Genomic DNA, 12,267 nt, shown 5'->3' with positions numbered 1-12,267 from the left:
GACCAACCTGTTCAGTATTAAATCTGCTGCACAGCACAACAGAGATGATATAATCAATACTGGATAAAAAGTCCATACAAGATTAATGACCACCCACTTGATGCCCTAAGACTCAATCGTGGGGTGTAACAGAAAAGACATCAAATTCGGTGTGAGGAGACTTGGATTCTGGTCCCGGTCCTTGAGTCTCCCTCTTTTCCACAGCAAATGCTTTTATATTTTAAATTCCTTCCATTTTGAAAATGTACCTTTGGTGTAACGAAAAAAAAAAAAAAAACCAGGCCGATTCTTGAAGCAGAATTGCTGACTAACCGACCTGGCATATACTTGGAGCACATGGAACATTTTGCGCATGTTACCTAGGGAGATCTCAACAACCAGACTGAAAAGAAACAATGCATGCTGCTAGGGATGACTGGGGAGGGCGCACCCCACTCCTCTGCCCCGTCTGTGTCAGCCCAGGCCAGGCTTACCTGCAAAGTAAAGAACTCTTGTGCTTGAATATATCAATACTTCTCTGGTTAGTAAATTATGTGTCATTCTGATTAAAGAGAAAGTTTTGAACCCGTCCTAAAAATGGTATTCTGCATATGTTCACTAGGGATTACCATTGCAATCCTTGGTTTATACAGGGTGTTGAACACCAGAATGAGGGGCGCCTGGGTGGCTCAGTGGGTTAAAGCCTCTGCCTTCAGCTTGGGTTCTGATCCCAGGGTCCTGGGATCGAGCCCCACATTGAGCTCTCCACTCAGCAGGGAGCTTGCTTCCTCCTCTCTCTCTGCCTGTCTCTCTGCCTACTTGTAATCTCTGTCAAATAAATAAATAAAATCTTAAAAAAAAAAAACAAACAAACAAACCCAGAATGAGTTCCCTAAAGTCAGAGGCTATTTTGTCCATCTTAGATCAGCAACACCCAACACACAGGTGACATTCCATGAAGGTTTGTTGAAAACTGAACTAATTATTATTAAACTAAGACCAGCCCAGATTATTATCTGAAAACTTTTGGGGGACTCCCTAGCTCTCTTACCTATACTATAGATCCCCCGTGAGAGGAATTAAAAGACCCATCTTATTCTGCCCAGAAGGCAATTTAAGGTTATACTGTGGGAGAAAGATGGGAATCTTCTGCTAGGCACACTTTGAGTTTTTGCAACACGTAGGGTCTGCTTTTATAATGAAAATAGATTTTTTTAAAGATTTTATTATTTTTAAGTCCTCTGTACACTCAACGTGGGGCTTGAACTTACAACCCCAATATCCAGAGTCATATGCTCCACCAACTGAGCCAGCCAGGTGCCCCATCATGAAAATAACTTAAAGGTATTTTAATTTTGGAAAAGAGCAATTTCGGGCTGACTGGTACTGGAGTCATTTAAAACACTGAAAAACAAATACACAAACAAAAACACCCAAATATCTTGTCCTCAACAGCAGAGAGGAGTCCTTGCTTTTCATGGAATGGTTAGGGGAGGTTCCATGGGCTGAACCGTGTGTTGAGGGAGGACGACTGATGGATGGAGGGCTCCCCCTTGCACCTCTCCTGTTCTGGGTCCTGCCACTCTATCTTACTAGGGAAGCAGCATCTGAGGTTGGCTGGATGGTGAGTGTAAAGGATGGAGGGGTGACGCTCGGTGACAACCTGAGCCCCAGTTCCCAACTCTAGAAGTGCTAACAGTGGCTCCCGGTCAGGTTCCCTACATTGGCAGAGACTGTTTCCTCCTACTTTATATATTTCGTGTGAAGTTTATTAATGTGTTATGTTAAGCAACTGGTATACAGTAGGGTCCCCCCCCTTTTTTTTAAAGGAGCAATTATTGGGGGAAATTCATTGCTTTGGTTAAGAGAATATTGCATTCTGCCATAAAGGAGAATATAAAACCCTCCATCTGGGCAGTTTCATTCTGCACAGCTGTAGCCACTGTTTTCTTCCCCAATGGCTCATTTTTTTCTGAATTGACTACATTCATCTTTGTTCCACATCCTTCGAACATGCTCAGCTGGTTATGTACTTCGGGATGGCATCTTTCTTGGTTTCACAGGCTGGATCTGCCTTCCTCAAATACAGCAATGCAAGTGGAGAGCCCCCTCCAGGAAATGGTCTAAGACTGGAAATCCACACCTCTCACAGACTGCCTTGAAGGTGGATTAAACCCTCCACTAACAATGTAAGAATACCAGGCCCAGAAACTCTCCGAGGCTCTCTGTCTACGAGGGCTGAGCAGCATTCTGTAATGGCCTTGGAGAGCAGTCCGCGGAGACTCTGTATTTCCCAGGAAAAGAAACTACCCTAAAAAATTTAAATTAACATGTATATAGTTTGATATTTTTATACAGTATGAATTTATATAAACTGTATCTAGGTAGTAGCCTAAATGCCTCTTCTTAGCTCTTGATTTTTGTTAGAGCATTTATCGCAATTTGAAATTACCTAATTTAGGGCTTCATGTGTTTATAATCTCTTCCCATTGTGTAAATTCCATGAGGCATTGCTGTGGCTGAAACAGTACTTAGAGCACAGTAGGCACTCAGTGAATACTGACAGAGCGGCATGCAAGCTTCACCTCCCAGCACCACCGTCTTGTAGATTGAGATTGTGTATGAACATACCTGGCAGAGAACTATCGACCAATAATGTCATCTTTATTAATCCTCACGATACATTTCACAGAAGAGGACACTGGTGCTTAGGAAATGTAAGTGCACCTGTGCCCTCAGCCCCCGGAACTCAGAATGTGGTTGCAGTCTTTGCTGAAAATGCCCTTGGAAGGAAGTTGTTCAAAAATATGTACACCAAAGGCAGTGAGCCTGGAACTGCCAGGGCCCGACACTACAGAGAGAAAGGGGAGGAGGGCAGGCGGTGAGGAAGGAGGAACACTCACTGACTGGATTAAGTCTGGATTGATTAAATTATAAATAAATAAAACCCACTGGGTTAAGTAGAGATTAAGAAGGCAGCACCACTGCTGCCACGGCAGGGTGGGGCTGGGAGATCTGCTCCTTGCCTTCTAGGTGGGTGGGCCCAGCTCTGTGTTACTCTTACACCCGCCACCTGCCAGCAATCTTGTGAGGCTTCTTCAGGAGGGAGCAGGCAAGGCTCCAAGAGGCTGAGCAACTAGCTCGAACGTGGTAAATGACAAACCCCACATGGGCTCTGCTTAGCTCCAAAGCCTACCCTGGCCTGCCTACGTGTCTGAATACCTAATGCTGGTCACCTCTCCTCCATCCCTGACTCACTCCCTGCCCCTGGCCAGCCCTGGTTCCTTATCAGTTAACTGAGGAGAGCTGATCAAAGCGACGGCAACGATGATGATGATAAAAATCCAAATTCTTGGCACTTGCAAAATGCCAGGTATTATGCTAAACAATTTGCATGAACTATTAACTTTATCCTTATTCCTACAACAGATCTCATGCACTCTCCATTTCACAGATGAGAAAACTATGGATTTAGACCTACAAAAGGTCACAGAACGTGTAAGCCGCAATGTCAGGCGTCAAAGCCATGTTTGTCCTGCAACAAGGCTCAAGCTCTTTGACCTCACTGCCCGTTGTGAGAGAAGCCACCTGGGAAGACACCATCCAACTGACACACTTCATTCATTCAATCAATGAATTTAGATTTGGTAAGTATGCTGGAGTGGAATGGGAAGGAGGAGATGCATTTTGATGAGGAAGGCAGATTAGGAAGGTCTTAGAGGCCATGGCAAGGAATTTGTATTTTACTGTAACCTTTTGAGGATTCAAGGTAGGAGAGTGTTAAGACCTATAAATTAAGTATTTTAACACTGTAGACAATGTGCCAAGAGTTAAGGACTACAATTAATCAGATATTGTCCTTTAAAACAAACTCCTCAATCCCTTTTAAAAGTCACTCAAGGGGCACTTGGGTGGCTCAGTGGGTAAAGGCCACTGCTTTTGGCTTGGGTCATGGTCCTGGAGTCCTGGGATGGAGCCCCCCATCGGGCTCCCTGCTCAGCGGGGAGCCTGCTTCCTGCCCCCCTGCCTGCCTCTCTGCCTACTTGTGATCTCTGTTTGTCAAATAAATAAACAAAATATATTTTTTTAAAAAGTCACTCAAAAAAATAAATAAAGTCACTCGATTGGGGCACCGGGTTGGCTCAGTTGGTTAAGTATCTGCCTTTGGCTTAGGTCATGATCCCTGGGTCCTAAGATCAAGATCGAGCCCCACATCAGGCTCCCTGTTCAGCAAGGAATCTGCTTCTCCCTCTCCCTTTGCCTGCTGTTCCCCCTGCTTGTGGTCTCTCTCTCTCTCTCTCTGCCAAATAAATAAATAAAATCTTTAGGGGGGAAAAAAAAGCCCCTCAATCAGAAACCTTATCTAATCACCCTATATAAAATAGCACATGCAAAGACGCACACACACATCTGTCACTATTTTCAAAAAACTTACATCCACCTGGTATACTTGTATATAGTGTTTCTCTTTCTCTACCCTTAGAATATAAGTTCCATAAAAGCAGGGTCTTGTGTTCACTGCATTACCACCTAGAATAGTGCCTGGCACACAGCAGTCAATAAATATTGAATGAATACGTAAGAAAGGTACATTATACCTCCCCTAAAATACAGTCAACATTTGTCCAGGCTTGTTCCTCTCCTCAATGCTGTATAAATGCTGGTTTCTATTCTCACCACTCTACTGGAAACAACTTTTCTAAGGTCGCCAGTAAAACCCCAGTTGCAAGCTGTTGTTCTGGTGGCGGACCTCTCTGCTACATACAGCTGACATTGGGGATTTCTCCTCTCTGGGAAACGCCACGCTATGGGCTCCCATGACACTTCTCTCTCCTGCTTCTGTTCCTTCTCTGTCTCCTTAATGGTCTCCTTTCCCACCACTTCTGTCCCTTAAATGATGTAGTTCCTCTGGGTGTAGTACTGGGCCTGCTACTTTTTTCATACTATAGTCCGGGTGTTCTCAACCTCTCTCAGGGTTTCTACCACTCTCTATAGGCGGGTCATTCTCAAATCTATAGGTTTAGTCTCAAACTTTAGAGTGCCCGGATGGAGTTCTGAATTTGTTGGGATGGGCATTTCCTCCTGGATGTCCCCCTGCATGGCCCTGTGACTCAGCAGATTCAAGGTGGAAACTGCCATCTTCTCCTTAAACCTCCCCTCCTCGCCCTTCTCCTCCTAAGAGCGCTTGAGGCAGAGATGACTAAGAGCACCATTGCCCCCTGGAAACTCCAACACTCCTCTGCAGGGGAGAGCAGAGACCTGTTCTCGGGCTGGGAGGATCTGTAGCAAAGCACAGCCACCCTAGCTACTCTACCAGAGGGCTTACACTGTCAGCTTCCAGGACTGTCTGTACCCAATAGCTCTGTTCCAAAACCTCACCCTGCTGTTGTTGGGTATCTCAACTGCAAGATGTACAGAAGTGACCTTATCCACCCACCCCCTTCTAAATTTGCGTTTCACCACATCTACAGCTGGAACCACCATCTACCTTCAGTCTTCCAGGCTAGACATTTGAAAGCCATTAAAAAAATATATTTTATTTATTTATTTGACAGACAGAGATCACAAGCAGGCAGAGAGGCAGGCAGAGAGAGAGGAAGGGAAGCAGACTCCCCGCTGAGCAGAGAGGCTGATGCGGGGCTCGATCCCAGGACCTTGAGATCATGAACTGAGCCAAAGGCAGAGGCTTTACCCCACTGAGCCACCCAGGCGCCCCTGAAAGCCATTCTTGATTCCCCTTTTCTCTCCTACCACATCTCATTAAACACAGTGATTTTCATTCCCAAATGTTTCTCAATTCCATCCTCTCCTCAAAATCCCTGCCATGGTCTTTCTTGGGCTCTTAAATGATGTCCACTCTCTCAGACTTTCCAGCGGCAAACTTCTCTAACGACAGTAGAGACCTCTCTTGGGGGGGGGGGGGGGACAACTTTTAGGCAGAGCACGGCAGGCAAAACGACCTAGCAAGAGTTTTGTTTTCAGAGCTTCTTTTTCTGTCAAATGATTTATACTTTTTTTCCATCTTGACATAAAGTTTCCTTTTTTTTTTCTTTTTAAAGCTTTTATTTATTTATTTGAGAGAGAGAGGATGAGCAGGGGGAGGGAGAGGGAGAAGCAGACTCCCCACTGAGCAGGGAGCCCGATGCGGGACTCTACACTATTTCTTTTCTCTGTGCCTCTGCCCGAGCCAGTCCCTCCACTTGCACACCCACACACTCTTAAGGCTCAGGCCGCCACCTTCAGGAAACCTCCCTGCCGTCGGTCCCCCAAGGCTGCTGTGGTGCTCCTCGTCAGTCCTTCCCTAACACGGTCAGCTTCTCTGTTCCCATGTTTGCATCAGTCTCTCCTGCTAGCCTGTGAACTTCTTTGGGGCAAGAACTGGGGTTTTTGTTTTTGTTTGTTTTTTAGTTGAGTCCAATAGCCTCTCCCTAGCACACAACAGACCCTCGGCTAAGCTGTAGTTAACTGAGTAAGGGAATGAATGAATATGGACCAGGAAGAGAGGGCTAACTGCAGTGGAGGGCCAAAGGAGGCTTCAGAGAGGGACCATTTAATCTAGCTCTTGAAGGATGAGATGGAAGGAATTTGCCAGGGGGAGAATGAGTGGAAGAACACTCCCGGAGAGACAGCAGCAGGTATAAAGGCACTGGGGTTCTGACAGAATCTGCAGTAGTGGAGGAAACGGAAGCATGGCTTGCATGGAGAGTAAATGAAGGAGAGCCAAGGGAAAAGGCAGTGCTCACGGGGTACTTCCCCTTTGCTTCAATCTTGACCAAGACACCCTGAAATTGATAAACACATCCACGGCTACTTCCAGTGGTATTGTGAGAGGGCCTATTCTTCTACCTTAAAAACAGAAAGCAGGTCATCTGAGCACAGGTGCAAAACCAGCCACACAGAACACAGAACCACCATGTTCAAACCAGCATGACCTCCAGCCATACAGAACCACTGTGTTCAAACCAGCGTGACCGCCCTGCAGCCCTCAAGGAACGTACTCTCTAGAGAAGTTGTTATGTATGTAACCAAGAATCAGAGAAACTGCCACCACAGAGACCAGGCTTGATCAGCAAATCAAATATTGGAAGACCACTCAGGGGAACAGAGATGCCTAAGACAGGTTGGCTGATTCAGAGTCACCCATGGGCCTAGATTCCTCCCTGCCAGGTAAGAGGTCCCGCTGACCTGGAATGAGGGAATACTAGTTACAGTAACAACACCAGGAAAAATCAAACGGGAGACATAGTATTATTATTATTTTTTAAAAGATTTATTTATTTATTGGACAGAGATCACAAGTAGGCAGAGAGGCAGGCAGAGAGAGGTGGAAGCAGGCTCCCCAGTGAGCACAGAGCCCGATGCGAGGCTCGATCCCAGGAACCCAAGATCATGACCTGACCCGAAGGCAGAGGCTTTAAACCCACTGAGCCACCCAGGCGCCCCGAGACATAGTATTATTAACATAAGTGAATGCTTTATATGCTTTCTCTTTTGTTGTTGTTGTTTTGTTTTCTCATTCAAAGGACAGTCTCATGAGTCAGGTTATTACTGTCCCCACTTTACAGAAAAAGAAACTGAGGCTTGGTGAGTTAACAGAAACCACTGGCAATGGAACCCAGGTCTCTGGCTGTGAAAACAATGTCTTTTCTACTTCACCACAGACAAGGCTTCACTCTGCCTGAGCGATGAAGGAGGGAGAACCCTCTGTGTGGTGGGGAAAGGGGCACATTCAATTCCGGGTGTTAATGGGAAACACCAACTCCTGAGGGAGCACTCACCTCTCAGCCTTATTATCCTCAGGCTCCTGTTAGGATAGTTTCTATGCTAATAATTATCAGAGATCCAATCTTGTCCTCTCTCAAGTGCCAATACTCCTTTCAAAAGATACTTCCCTAATCACCTAAAAGAATCACAGCTCCCTTAGCGGTGGTCAGTTCCTCTTTTTACTTTCTGGTCTTAACGGGCAAGACACAGATAAGTCCTTCTCAGTCTGTTTTCTCCTCAAAGCAGAGGAGTTATACTTGTCGAATAAGTTGATAGCTAAATCAATAATACTTGTGTCAAGAACAGCAAAATAAAGAAAGAAATATCATGCTCTTGAAATAGCCCTTGAGGGCGCCTGGGTGGGTTAGTCCATTGGGCAGCTGCCTTTGGCTCAGGTCATGATCCCAGGGTCCTAGGATCAAGTCCCGCATCTGGCTTCTTGCTCAGCAGGGAGCCTGCTTCTCCCTCTGCCGCTCCTGCCTGTGCTCTTTCACTCTCTGACAAATAAATAAAATCTTAAAAAACAAACAAAAAGAAATAGCACTTGATTCATTCAACTCTTTAGTGAGTCCCTACTCTGCCGCAGCGACTGTGTTTGGTGCTGGGTGTCCTAAGAGGGACAGACAGACCCCAACCTACACAAGGAGTCCCGTCTAGCAGGTGTGATGTTATTCAAAAGAAAAATTCCATGAGGGAAGCTCTGAATCTATCAGCAGCTAGAAGACAAGCCAAGGACTCAAAACAAAAATTCTACTGAGGAAGAAGAAACACCTACAGATACATAAAAAAAGATGATCGATCGTAGCAGTAATCCAGGAAATGCAAATTAAAGCCACAATGAAATGCTATTTCGAGCCCAACGTGAGTCAGTACCTGATGGGAATGGCAGGCTGGCAGACCTGAGGTGACGGGACGGTGAACGTGAGCAGGCACCGAAGGAGCACGGGGAGAGCAGGCACTCGGTCACTATTTTGCCAGCACCAACACAGGAAAGCTAGAGTGGAGATGGCAAACAGGAAGCTCGAGGGCTACGTACAACTGGCCGCCATGTTTTGTTTGCCCTCACTGAGTTTACAATATCAACATTTGCCAAGAGGAAAAATCAGAGAATTTCACAACTTCTCTCCAAAAATGGTAAAATCTGGCAGGTCTTGGGCCAGTCTCCACCAGGTATGTGCCGGAGCTGAGTAGCGGCAGAAGTCTGCCTTCTCACCGCATCCCCACTAGTCCCTCAGCCTCTGGCACTGGGGCTGCTGGGCCCACTTCAGTTACTTTGAGCTCTGAAATCAGTGAATTGTGCTGCCCCTTGACTGGAGATTTAATGGGATCCACTCTCGGGGACAGAATCCAGAAACTGGGATTACCAATTCTGCAACGGGCCCAGGAATTGGAGCCAGAGACAACTTCTTCAGCGAGATATTTACTTACTATTATCCCAAATCCTTACAACTTTGCAGGAAACCAAGGCTCAGAGAAGTGAAAAAATTGCTCAATGAATTGCAAAGCTGGGATGCAAACTCAGGAATCTGATTTAGGGTTTAAACCCTGTTAGGAGCTGTGCAAGAATTACATCATTTAATTCTCACTTCAACTCTGTAAGATGGGGACAATCATGATCTTTATTTGACTTAAGAGAAAATGAAGCCACAGAAAGGCAATGACTTGTCAAAGGTCACAGAGCTAGTAAGAAGAATGGGGCTGAGCCACAAGGCCTCCCTGTAGAGCCCAAATCTCAGGGCTACATGAGCAGGTTTCTGGAGCTTCGGGGGATCACGTCCCTGCCTCCCAAGTCTCACCAGTTCAGTCTTCGGGATCACCACTGCTCACAGGTCAGTGCCTGCCTTTCAAGACAGAAACACTTTGTGTTTGCTTTTACTACTAAAAGGGGACACCGCATACCAACCTGCAGCGGGCTGTCTGCCGTAACACACCACGGAGCACTTTCCATATCGGCATCGGTCCATCTCAGTGGAAATACGGTGAATTATTTAACTTAGCTCCTTATAAGCACTTAGGTTGTCTCCCGTTTCTTCTTATTTTATTAAATGATATAGTAAACACCCTGTTCACCTGAATTTGTGTACACTTGAACATTTATTTCTGTAGGATAATTCCAAGCAGAATTATGGGGTCAAGGTCATGCCTATATAAGATTTTGATAGACGCTCTCAAGTTTCCCCCCAGAAAGGCTATCGACGTACATTCATTCCCACCAACAACATACGAGAGCCTGCTTCCCACGCTCCTGTCTCCACCGGGTATAGCTCTCCGTTGCTTTCTCTGCACCACACTCAAGCTGCCTCCCTACGGCTGCCTTGTCATTTTTGTAATCAGTTCAGTTTCACCAGTATGATTACAACTATAAAAGGAGCAAAACAGAATCATCTATGTGTAGTGAAACGGGGGAGGGGTGCAGGAAACACACCAGAACAAGGGCGGCGACTGGATTACATGGGTCTGAACGGATTAGACTTTTTTCCCCAGTATTTTCCAAATGTTCTTGCATGAGGTTTGCTTAGATGACAATAGGGGGAAAACTTCTCCCTTGCTTCCCCCTTATTAATTTTTTAAAGAAAAGAGGCCCAGAGTGTGTCTTAGGGATGGCATGGAGGAGAGGAGCTAGGGATTGCTCCCTGTGAGCAGGATTTTGTGGAAGAAGTGTCATCCCCTCGCCTCAAGTGGACAGGATGGGTAGTGACAATGGTGAAGAAGAAAAGGAAGTGGCTGGAGCTATACTCAAGGCCTGAGGCAAGAGGAAAGAGATTAGGAAAAGCCTAGAGCTTAACAGTCACTCAATGTTAAATCACACTTAACATTATTCACCTAAATTGCCCAAGCCTGATGTCAGTGGCCTGTCCTAGATTCTTACCCAACCCCCCACCCCCAGCCACCAGATCCTGCTGACTCTATCTTCCTAGCCTCTCTCCAAATCCTTGAGTTGAGGCTCTTATCCTCTCTCACCTGGATCACCAAAATAACCTCTCAACAACCACCACCTTGGCCCCCAGCCCCATTCATTTCCCATAGAGCTGTCATTTCAGAGCAATTTTAACATACAAATCTGGTTTTGGGTAAAACCCTTCCCTATGGCCTGCAGTCCTGATTCTCGGTCCCGGCTACACATTAGAATCACCTAGGGAGTTTTTCAGATGACCCCAAGGAACCAAGTCCCCATATGCTGAGACTCAGACTAAACTGGTTTGGGGTGGGTCCAGATTTTTAGTTTTGTAAAACCTCCTCCCAGGTGATTCTAACGTGCAGCCAGGGTTGAGAACCACCGGGATCCATGGTATAGATCACAGCTTCCTTCCCATGGTTTTCAGGGACTCCATGTCATTCAATCTTTCAGCACATATGTATTTTTTTTTTTTTTAAGATTTTATTTATGGGGCATCTGGATGGCTCAGTTGGTTAAGCGTCTGCCTTTAGCTCAGGTCATGATCCCAGGGTCTGGGGACTGAGCCCCATATCTGTCTCCCTGGTTGGTGGGGAGCCTGCTTCTCCCTCCCCCTCTGCTGCTCCCCCTGCTTGTGCGCTCTCACTCACTCTCTCAAATAAATAAATAAAATATATATAAAGAAGATTTTATTTATTTATTTGTCAGAGAGCACAGACAGAGAGGGAGTGGCAGGCAGAGGGAGAAGCAGACTCCCCCCCTGAGCAAGGAGCCCCATGTGGGACTCCATCAGACTCTGGATCATGACCTGAGCCAAAAGCAGACACTTAACTGACTGAGCCACCCAGGCAGCCCTCAGCAAATATTAAGCACCTGCCATGTACCAGAGAATCTGCTGGCACAGACGCTAAGCGAAGAGTAACACTTAGGCCTATGGTTTATCAAGGGCAATCCAGCTCTTAGTATTCTGAGCCTTATTTCTGCCTCCTCTTACCTCTCACTCTGTTCTGTGATCATGACCTGAAACTTGCACTTCTGCAGCCTATGAACATGCCATTGTCTCAACCCAAATTCCACCCCTCAGCCTCCTGGCCTACTTAAGACTCAGCTTGAGAACCACTTCCTCTGAAAAGGCTTGACCTAACCCCAGCCCTGGATCTGCCCTGATGATCATCACACTTGCCACTGTACCTACTGTCATTGCTGTCCATTTCACTGTCTGGTGCCCTCACTATCCTGAGAGCTCCTTGGGGACAGGGAGAGTGACTAAATCATCTCCCGATGCCCCATGGAGGTACCAACTCTTGGGTCTGTAGAAGATGTACTCCCAGGGGGGCAATAAATGGTATGAGCAAGGGATGAGCAGAATGGAAATGAGTTAGAGGAGAATTGCAGCCTCAGAAGCTTCGTGAAGCCGAATTCGGGATGGGAGTTTCAAAAACAGGCAGCCCTGTGACCACCAGGGAGGCAGGGAGAGAAACACAGTATTACAACTGAGAAAAACAGGCGCACCTGGGTGGCTCAGTCGGTTAAGCATCTGCCTTTGGCTCGGATCATGATTCCAGGGTCCTGGAATTGAGAGCTCCCTGCTCGGTGGGGAGTCTGCTTGTCCCTCTCCCACTGCCCTT

At 46.4% G+C, this 12,267-nt stretch overlaps 1 long non-coding RNA gene across 1 annotated transcript in view; it reads left to right on the top strand.

The window, feature by feature from the left end:
- The window catches only part of LOC309841562, a 57,547-nt gene that overhangs the window by 38,389 nt on the left and 6,891 nt on the right, over window positions 1-12,267 (top strand). Inside the window, exon 3 of the long non-coding RNA XR_014299192.1 lies at window positions 3,434-3,626. This is a non-coding gene — a long non-coding RNA (uncharacterized lncRNA). The remainder of the gene's footprint in view (window positions 1-3,433; window positions 3,627-12,267) is intronic.

This window comes from Mustela nivalis (genome assembly GCF_964662115.1).
Source record: "Mustela nivalis genome assembly, chromosome: 10".
In the NCBI taxonomy this organism is placed as follows: Eukaryota; Metazoa; Chordata; class Mammalia; order Carnivora; family Mustelidae; genus Mustela; species Mustela nivalis.
This window is presented reverse-complemented; position numbering and strand designations above follow the sequence as displayed.